Here is a 10,206-nt window from a genome sequence, read left to right as displayed (position 1 = left end):
ATATCTAATAAAAAATTGGAAAAAAAAAAGAAAAAAAACAAAAAAAACAAAAAAAAAGAATATTAAAAGCTACAAGACAAAAAGTCCAAATAACACATAAAGGCATACCTATAAGAATTACATATGACTACTCAAATAAGATTCTGAAAGTCAAAAGGGCTTGGTCAGATGTCTTGCAGATTCTAAAAGACCACATGCCAGCCCATACTGCATTACACAGCAAACTTTCAATTGTCATAGTTGGAGAAAATAATTATACTCCATGACAAAAGCAAGCTTTATTTTCTTTTTTTTTTTTTGATATTTTCTTTATTTACATGCGAATTTCTCCATTCCCAGTTTCCCCTCCAAAAAACAAAGAAACAAACAAAAACAACAAAACCAAACCCCTGTTGCCTCCCCCTTCCCTGCCACCCCGCCCTCTCCCAATTTCTGGCCCTGGCATTCCCCTACACTGGGGCTCAGAACCTTAAAAGGGCCGAGGCCCTCTCCTCCTATTGATGATCGACTTTGCAATCCTCTACCATACACATGCTGCCTGAACAATCAGACCCCTCCATGTGCAGTCCTTGGTTGGTGGTTGAGACCCTGGGAGCTCCGAGGGTACTAGTTAGTTCATATTGTTGTTAGTCCTAAGGGGCTGCAAACCCCTCAGCTCCATTGATCCTTTCTCTAATTTCTTCACTGGGGAACCTGTACTCAGATCGATGGATGGCTGTGAGCCTCTACATCTGTGTTAGTCAGATACTGTCAGAGCCTCTCAGGAGATGGCTATATTTAGGCTGGCTTGCCCTTCCTTCAGTCTCTGCACCAGTCCTTGGCATTATTAATGATACTCTGTTATCCTTCCAGACATGAGTCAAGAATGCCTATCCCCTGAGAGGCTCCACCCAGAAGCTGACACAGAGACCCACAGACAAACAGTGGAAGGAGCTTGAGGACTCTTATTGAAGTATAGGGGGATTGCAGGCTGTGAAGGGAATAGGAACTCCTTGGGAAGACTCGCAAAGTCAAATAACATAGACACTTGAGGTTCTCAAAAACTGAATCACCAACCAAAGAACATACAGGGACAGGACCTAGGTGTCCCCCAACATATGTACCTTTAATGCACCTTTGTTTCACATAGGTCAAATGGAGACGGGATCTATCCCAAAAGCTGTTGTTAGTATGTGGGATATAATCTTTTAGCTGGTCTGCCTTGATGGACCACAGTCAGAGAAGGAGCATCTAACCAAGTAAGGGTCCACCCACTCAGAGAAGTAGGGGAGGAGAGTGGAGGTAGTGTTGTGGGAGGGAGTGATTGGGGGGTGTACTTTACAGGATATAGTGTTAGTAACTAAAATCAAACAATCAGTCATACAAACACGAGATCAAATGTGTCAGACTGTCAATTTGATGCTCTCCTGGAACTCACAGCCATATGCTCACTATAGAATTATCTTATTTGCCATTTTATAAATCTATATTTACATTGAATTAAAAATGTTTTAAGGTAGATTAGAGTGTGTCAGGATATTTGCTGTTTGTCCAGTGTGCCTGAGTACTTGAATATTGCCTCCTTAGCCCACTATAAACAAGCAGAGCAGGGCAGCCTCGGGTCTCAGGACATAGAGGCTGAACATTTAGTGTTTCATGACACTTGGCTACATATGGACTTCTGGCTATCCTGGGCTAAATGAAGTTGGCTGCTTCAAAATAACCATACCATACAAAGAAAGCAAGCAAGCATGCAAGGTAACAAACAAATGCAAAAAAAAAAAAAAAAAAAAAAAAAAAAAAAAAAAAAAAAAAAAAAAAAAAAAAAAAAAAAAAAAAAACTAAAAAGAAATGGACACTGTCAAGACAAGTCACATGGGGTGTCCTGATGGGCATAAATGATTTGGACACTGGTCTCAGAAGCTCCAATGTCATCAAGGTCAGGCAGACACACCAGACTCCAAGGCTCAGAGTGTCTTATCAGAGCCATTTGAGTCCTTACATTCTCCTTCCCTCACAAACTTCTCCTTTGTAGCCACTCCTCTCAGGCCAAAGCTGCCACCTGATAGGATGATGAGGTCTCCACCTATTTAATGTTATTTTGACCTACCTAGAGTTAATTAGGGCTTTGTGAGGAAACGTATAAAGTCTGACATTATGGCCACAACCCAAGTCCATCCAGGACACTTCTCCTCAAACTCTGAGTTCTGTGATTATTTTTTTCCCCACATTAATTTGCAACCTATTTCTCAAGTCTCCCTGAACTATTATGTAGCCTGAGCTTACAGGTAGGTCACAATAACAGGATTCTGAGTAGTGATGTGAGACTGGGTGTGTCCAGTATGATAAGATCTCCAGACAGGAAAGGGATTACCCATAAATGAAGAACCATTCCCCAAGTCTGTTTCTTTCTCTCCCATTCTCAGTCTCTACTTCTCTCTGTCTCTCTCAGTAACTCCCTGTCTCTCTGCCCCCCCTCTCTTCAGTGTCTCTCTTTCTTTGATTTTATTTCTGTACCAGCTTTGCCTTTGATGAAATCAGTGGAGGAGATGAGTTCAAAACTGTTTAGGGCCTGTATAGATGGATCAGACTTTTCAAGCAGAGGTGCTCTTCCACAGGACCACATTACTCTTCCTAGCTTCCACAGGCCAGTTGATAACCATCTACAACTGTCGGTAGCCATAATAGGACAAGCTAATAACTAGCAGGTGATCATCCTGAAATGCCTACTTCAGATTATTATATACTCTGTGACAGGTGCACCCTCATTAAGCACGGCTGTGAGGGACTCATTTTAGGAAAGATTCCTGCTATTAATATGCTTTTCCTGTTATTATTAAACATGTATAACAATCACTAAGTAGTAACACACCACTTTGGAGCAGATCTCTGCTGATCCACGAAGATGTACTGCCTTGTAGTTGATGCTATATAGACAAATACATGACTTAAGTGTTAATGATGATCCTATATATCCTAAAATTATATCTGTGATTATTAAGCTCTTTTATAATGGGACTGCTATTGGGTTCTTTTCTGATAGTCAAAGCTGCAATGAGAACTCTGCCAGTCTCCAAGTGTCTGCAGTTAATTGCTCTTAGATGGTAACCAGACTTTCTCCTACTCAGAGCACATTCCAAGAGGTTGTAAAACAATTAACCAAAGGTCATAAAAGGGGGACTAACGATTTATTATAGGTGCTAAGACAGAAGATAAAATATTGACTGCGTTCATCTACACAAAACCTCACTTAAAACTTAGGTATTATCTTAAACCTTCAGTGAACCTGTGTGGTTGAAACAGGTGATGGATGTTTAGCTAGATAATTACTCCTAATGGATATGCATGTAAACATTCACTGCTGTAAACTTCTATTTCAATTTATGATTTGATGTTTGGTGTGAACTTGTGATGAGCTTTGTAACATGTGATCATGTATTCTGAAAGATGTATAAGTACTGGGGACAAAGAGATGAGGTGGAGCTAGGTAGAGTAGAATCTTTTCCCTTTCCCCACTTAGGGTCTTTTCGATTTTCCCCTTAGATAGCTTTCATAGGAAACCTTTTACAACTTAGTAATAAACTCTATAACCACTTCTTTAAGTGTCTTCTCTTCCTGCAACTTCTGACTAGCAGTCTGAAGGTTAGAGCCATGACGTTCCTGCTGAGATAGAACAAAGGCTATTTACTTAATCCTTTGTGGCTTGAGGAAGAGGTGCTAAGCGCCAGAGACTGCAGTTTCTGGCCTGAGAGGATCACAGAAGGCAGGTCAGCTACAACAGCATAGTAACTTAGACTTAGATAAGTAGCCACCCTAGATATCTCGTAAGACTAAGTCTTACCCCAGAAATCGTTAAGAGTAGGTCTTAGCCCCGCCTATGCTCTTCTCCCTCCTCTGTCTCAAGAAGAACGGACAAGGAAGAAGAAACCCCCAGTTGGAGCTGGCTCCCGGCATACAACTCCAATTATAGGAGCTCTGTCACTCTCTTCTGCCATCTTATGGTAGTGCATACTAACTCATAAGCAGAGAAAACACATATACCTAAAAGAATTAAAAAAAAAAAAAAAAGCTTGATGTGTTTCTGCAGATATTATTGTGTTATATGCCTTTAATACCAGTTCCTGTGAGGAACTGACAGGTTAATCTCTGAGTAAAAGTCCCATTTACCATCTCTGGAGAATTCGTAGTCTCACCTACGAGGACACCCTAACTTAAAATAAACAAAGATCAAAGAAAACAGAGAACCCAGTGTTTACATTTCACATTTGAACCCCATCACACCCCAGGAAGAAGCAAGGAGATTTCAATGTGTTTGACACCAGACAATATGTATAAGATAATTTTTATTACAGAGATTGAAATAGCTCCTTTTGGAAAAGTCAAAAGGCTGAGACTGGCCTGATAGCTGAGAGCCCATTAACTAGACCAGTCTGATTCAGTTTTATTTGTTCCTTAATTTAGTAGTTCTTTATATACTGCTTTTTCAATTTATCTTTGAGGAAGAGTCTTTCACTCTAGCCGAGGTGATCTGAAACTCCAATTAGCAACAATCCTCCAGCCTCAACATTCTACCCAGTAGGCTAGCTGTTGGGAGCCAACACACCTGGCTGAGTTTTCTTTACAGGTGATGTGCATGGTTCTGAGTGTGTACCACATTGGCTTTACTCTGTTCCTGACTCTAGACATGCACACAAAACCTCCTCAAATATCCTCTGAATGTCTGTGACAACCATATTGTCACAAATACACATTCTCTTCTGGAATATGTAGGTGAGTTGGATGCTCTGTCCTCTCAGCTTGTTATCTATTCACAGAGCTGAGGCAGGAGGATGGCTTGCATCTATTTTTGATAGGTAATAATTCTGCAGATATAGACAATTGGAAATGGTTCCTTAGAATCAGGAACCCTGATTCCCTCTCGACATTTCTCTGGTTTCTGTTCTCTCTACAGCATTTAGTGAGCTAGTAATATTGGATTCTCTCTCTCCTCTCATACTCTGTCTCTTCTCTCTGTGTGTGCATGTGTGTTTCTGTGTGTGTGTGTGTGTGTGTGACATTTTGTGTGTTTAGAAAATATCACTAGGAATGCCTGGGAAACTTTAGCTGGAGGCAATTCTGGCTAGAGTGACAAATATTAAACTTTAATTTTTTTCAAATGCTGATTTTTAATGATGGTTCTTAATCACTTTAACCTCCCTTTTAGCCTACCACCCACCAGAGGGAGTAGGAAAGAAAGGATAAGAGGGGAAGTGGACCAGTTTAGAAAGGTTTTTTGGAATAACTGCAGTCTGTGTTCACAGGACAGAAGCAGCAGGTCAATCCACTTATAAACATTTCATGGATACAGCAACAGTGCAGTCCATTACAGTCTGGTTAGCAAACATCGAATAGCAGTGATGGAACTACCTAGCAGAAACAGCCAGGCCTCGGCCTGGGCTGGAATCAGCAAGAGGGACCAAGAGAAATTCTTGAAGAATGTCTTTGTTGTGCCTCTCTCAGGGAAACAGAGATCACCAAATATGTGAGACTCACAAACATTGCATAGATAGATCTATAAACAAGCCAAGCTCAGCCTCCATCCCTGCCTGTAGAATCCTGCTAAGGATTGAGGAATGCAGCTCATAACCAATGTGAACTCCAGTTCCAAGGGATCTGATGCCCTTCTGGCTTCTGTGGGCACCTGTACATATATGCACACAAACACACTGACATACATATATAAATACTTTAAAGAAAACAAAAAATAATTGAATAAATTTTAAATGGAGAAAAAAAACAGGGCTGCAAAAATAACACACTACGGCCTCACCCAGGGAGGGGGGTTCCAACCCCTCCTCCATAACTGAGCTGGAGATGGAGGCATTGAGGCATTTGTGGCATCAAAGCTGCTCCAAGTCACTCTCTCTGAAGTGTGTGTCCAACGTCAAGGCCAATGGGCATCAATGATATCCTCAGCCCAGTGATAAGCAGCTGTCTCTTTGTACTCCAGGGGTGGTCTGGAACACAGCTCTGTGCTCCTGACACTCCAGGGCTGTGCTCCTGATGCCCCAATCCCAGCTCTGGCTCCCTGCTGCCCCAGCGCTGTGTTCCTGCTCCCAGCAGGAGACTGGTCTAAGACTCTGTCTTGGAGGAGATGACTTGCTCTGGGGTCCTTAGAGATCAATTCATAAAATGGCAGGGCCCATGGGACCTATGAAACAGTATTTCCCAGAAACATAAACCTAGAATCACAAGCCTCCAAAGAAACACATTCTGAAGAGAGTCAGACAAGGAGTGAGTGGTGTTATCCCGATGACCCTTCACACGTGTACTGTGTGATATGGAAGGCTATATTAGTAATTAAGAGTGGAATCAACATATAAATTCTGGCATTGTAGAAAGACACAAACATGTTACTTTCCCAGGTAAAAATAGAGTGCTCTTAACAGTCAAGTCAGGGGCTGGCGAGATGGCTCAGCGATTAAGAGCACTGACTGCTCTTCTGGAGGTCCTGAGTTCAAATCCCAGCAACCACATGGTAGCTCACAACCATCTGTAATGAGATCTGATGCCCTCTTCTGGGGTGTCTGAAGCCAGCTACAGTGTACCTACATATAATAAATAAATAAATCTTAAAAAGAAAAATCAAGTCAATGGGCATAGCATTGTCCTTCTAGGATGCCTTGGGGTCTTCAGTGTATCCTGGAAATCAGAAAATTGCCGGGAACCTTCTCTAGAAAGACTTCACACCAGTCATCATTGCAACCCCAAGGGGTAGAGTATATCTCCAGAACCAACCTTCAGGAGCATGTAAATGCCATTTCCATAGAGGTGGGCACAGTGTTACATGCCTTTAACTCCAGCCCTTAAGAAGCAGAGGGAGGGGGACCTTGGCAAAAACAATAAATTCGCAAATTAAATGACATTTGAGACAAAGGCTAAGATCCATTTGCAGTTGTTAGAAATGAGTTTTCAGTCACAAAGAAAGAGACCATCATGCCAACTGAAGTGTCCGGACACACAAAATTTTCTCTCTCAAGAGGGCACACTGGGGAGATCAAACACACAGAAACAGAAAGTGGGCTTGGATTTTTATTCCAACTCAGACAGTGACTTTTCTGCATCAGCTGGGGTCAGAACTCACAATCCTATTTGATTGGCTAATCTGAAAAGAATTGATACATGGTGGGGGTCACTGTTCTAGCCATTAAATTCCTAGAACACAGCAGAAGCTCTTTGTGTAAACAAAGGATCTCATTCTCTCTCTCCGTCTCTCTCTCTCTCTCTCTCTCTCTCTCTTTCTCTCTCTGTGTATGTGTGTGTGTGTGTGAAACATCTGCCCAAAACTTTTGTGAGGACAGGCAGATAAAAAAGACATTTGAATTTCTTAAATACAAGCTGTATGCCTTTTGATTAAAATCCCCTTTACTATTTCTTTTGTCATTGTTTTGATTTGATTTTCAAGACAAGGTTTTTCTGTCCTGGAACTTACTCTGTAGACCAGGCTGGCCTCTACCTCACAGAGATCCTTCTGCCTCTGCCTGCCAAGAGCTGGGATCAAAGGTGTGTGCCACCACTGCCCGGTTTCACTTAATATTTCTTGCCAAGTGAAAACTAGTCATCAGCCTGCTTCTCTGGGAATTAGCAAGATGACTCTGCAGGTAAAGCCACGTAGCCCCGCAGGCCTGGAAACCTAGGTTCAATTCCTAGGACCCATGTTAAGTGAGAATCTGAGCAGCAACTCCACACGTTTGTCCACTGTCTGAGGCACACTGCCCATCATAGACAGCAATAAACAAAAATTCAAAATAAAGAATTCCCTGGGTCATCTTGGGGCTGATTTTCCTAGTCTCCGTTGTGAGATGAGTTACATGAGGTATCTTGATGGAGCTGACTGACTTGAGGATCTGAGTCCAAGATGGAGAGCTGCAGCTTAACTTGCATGGAGGAGAATATCTCATCCAATTACAGATGAGATCCTTTGGGAGCCCCTGAATTGGGTTTGTAGGAAGCTATGCTAGTCTTTACAGACTAGGGTCTGAAAATCATCGCTGAAGATAGTACTCAAAAACAATGCATTTATTCTGCAAAAACAACCAGCATGCAGGGATCAACCATTCTTTGAAATGGAGACCCCAGACAAAGGCATGCAGGCCTTCCTATAGGGAACAGAGGAACTCTCGAGAAGGAGTTGGTAATGTAAAATTTTATTGGTGGGTGTTAGGGGCTCACAGGTGATCAGTGATCTACATTCCTATGCTGTGAGCATTCACCGTGTGATGAAATGGGGCTGTCCAACACAGATGGCCCATGCTGAGATAAGATACTTCCCCATTTTTGTGGTTCTCCCCAGGCTGTTCTTTGGAAGAGCGCTTTATGATCTTGTTCTGGATTTTATGGTCTGTTCCTAGAGCTGCTGACTTAAGACCTAGTTTCTAGGACTTACAGTCTATTCCTGAAGCTGGTGCCTTATGGCCTTTTTTGAAATCAGACCTGTTCCTCAAAATGGAGACAAATGGAGTCCTTAAATGGAGACAAATGGGGTTTATATTGTCCTTTCAAGTCAAGCCTGCTTCAAATGCCACATTTAATCAGACTGTGGTAAACTGCCCAGTATGCTTGAAGCATACTTTACCTGGAAACATCTTTGTACTAATTATTAGATTAGTAACAATGTATATGCTCAATAAAAGTAGAAGGCACAAAAAATCTTGAGGGAAAACCCAAGCCAGTTTCAGTCGTACATGCCTATAGTCTCAGCACTTGGGAGGCAGAGGCAGACAGATCTCTATGAGTTCAAGGCCAGCCTGGTCCCCATAGTGAGTTCCAAGAAAGAAACGCTGTTTCAAATAAAGCAAAGAAAAACATCAAAAACAAAACAAAACAAAAAGTTTAATTGGAAAATATTAGGCTGGGAATGCAGCTCCAAGGGAAGATAGCTTACCTGGGAAGCACATGACCCGGAGAGAGGCAAAGTCGGTTAGCCTCAGAGAAAGACCAGAGTAATGATCCCACCCACACAGAGCTGGATGGTTCCCGACTTATTGGGTTTGGTCAGAGGGAATCAACAGTCTACCAGCACCCTGGAGATGTCCCTGCTGTGAAGACTGCCCTCCATACTGAAACCATTCCACCCTCCACATTCTCTAGCACCTCCAGAGAGCAGGTACAGCTGGGGCAGAATTACTCACAGCTGGGAGGAGGCACAAGCAGAGGCTCAGGTGATGCTCTAATGCTGCTCCGCATTCCATCCTTGCTTCTGGACCTTTACTTGGTAAAATGCACAGCTAATGCCCAAGTGAGACTCGATCGCAACACAGTGAGACTCGATCACAAAAAGACAAATAAAAATAAATAAAAAATAAATTAATAAACAATAGGATCCTGCAAGGCCAGCCAGCTCAAGCTTGATTCTGCAGTTCCACCCAAACATAGGACCATCCATTCTTATGCATATTTTTTGGTTTTGGAGCCACCTCAAGCTTGTAACAAGAAAGGTAATTTAAAAGGGTGTTAGCTGCTACCTGGAATGTGAATAGATAAACAACTTCAATGAACTTCCCCTTGAGAAGTGAATTTAAAGTTAGAAGCACACTAAAAACATTATGTCCTGAGCATTGGAATGAAAAGCCATTTAAAGCCCACATTAAAATCCTCCTGGCTTCCCCTCTACCTTCTCTGCAGGATCTCAGGATATAGGTCACAGAGATCTGCCTGCCTATGCCTCCCAAGTGCTGGGAATAAATGTATGAACTGCCACACCCTTCAAGAATCATTTCTTTTTTTTAATTTTTTATTGGTTATTTTATTTATTTGCATTTCAAATGGTATCGCCCTTTCTGGTTTCTCCTCCGAAAACTCCCTATCATAACCCCCTCCCCCAAACCCACTTCTATGAGGGTGCTCCCCCAACCACCCACCCACTCCCACCTCACCACCCTAGCATTCTCCTACATGGGGGCATCAAGCCTTCACAGGACCAAGGGCCTCTCCTCCCATTGATGCCAGATAAGGCCATCCTCTGCTACATGTGCAGCTAGAGCCATGGGTCCCTCCCTGTGTGTTCTTTGGTTGGTTGTTTATTCCCTGGGAGCTCTGGGGGGTCTGGTTGGTTGATATTGTTGTTCTTCCTGTGGGGTTGCAAACCCCTTCAGCTCCTTCAGTCCTTCCCCTAACTCCTCCATTGGGGTCCCCATGCTCAGTCCAATGGTTGGCTGCAAGCATCCACATCTGTATTGGTCAGGCTCT

Source organism: Mastomys coucha, unplaced genomic scaffold (genome assembly GCF_008632895.1).
Source record: "Mastomys coucha isolate ucsf_1 unplaced genomic scaffold, UCSF_Mcou_1 pScaffold18, whole genome shotgun sequence".
In the NCBI taxonomy this organism is placed as follows: domain Eukaryota; kingdom Metazoa; phylum Chordata; class Mammalia; order Rodentia; family Muridae; genus Mastomys; species Mastomys coucha.
The sequence above is the reverse complement of the archived record's forward strand: the minus strand, read 5'-3'. Positions refer to the sequence as shown.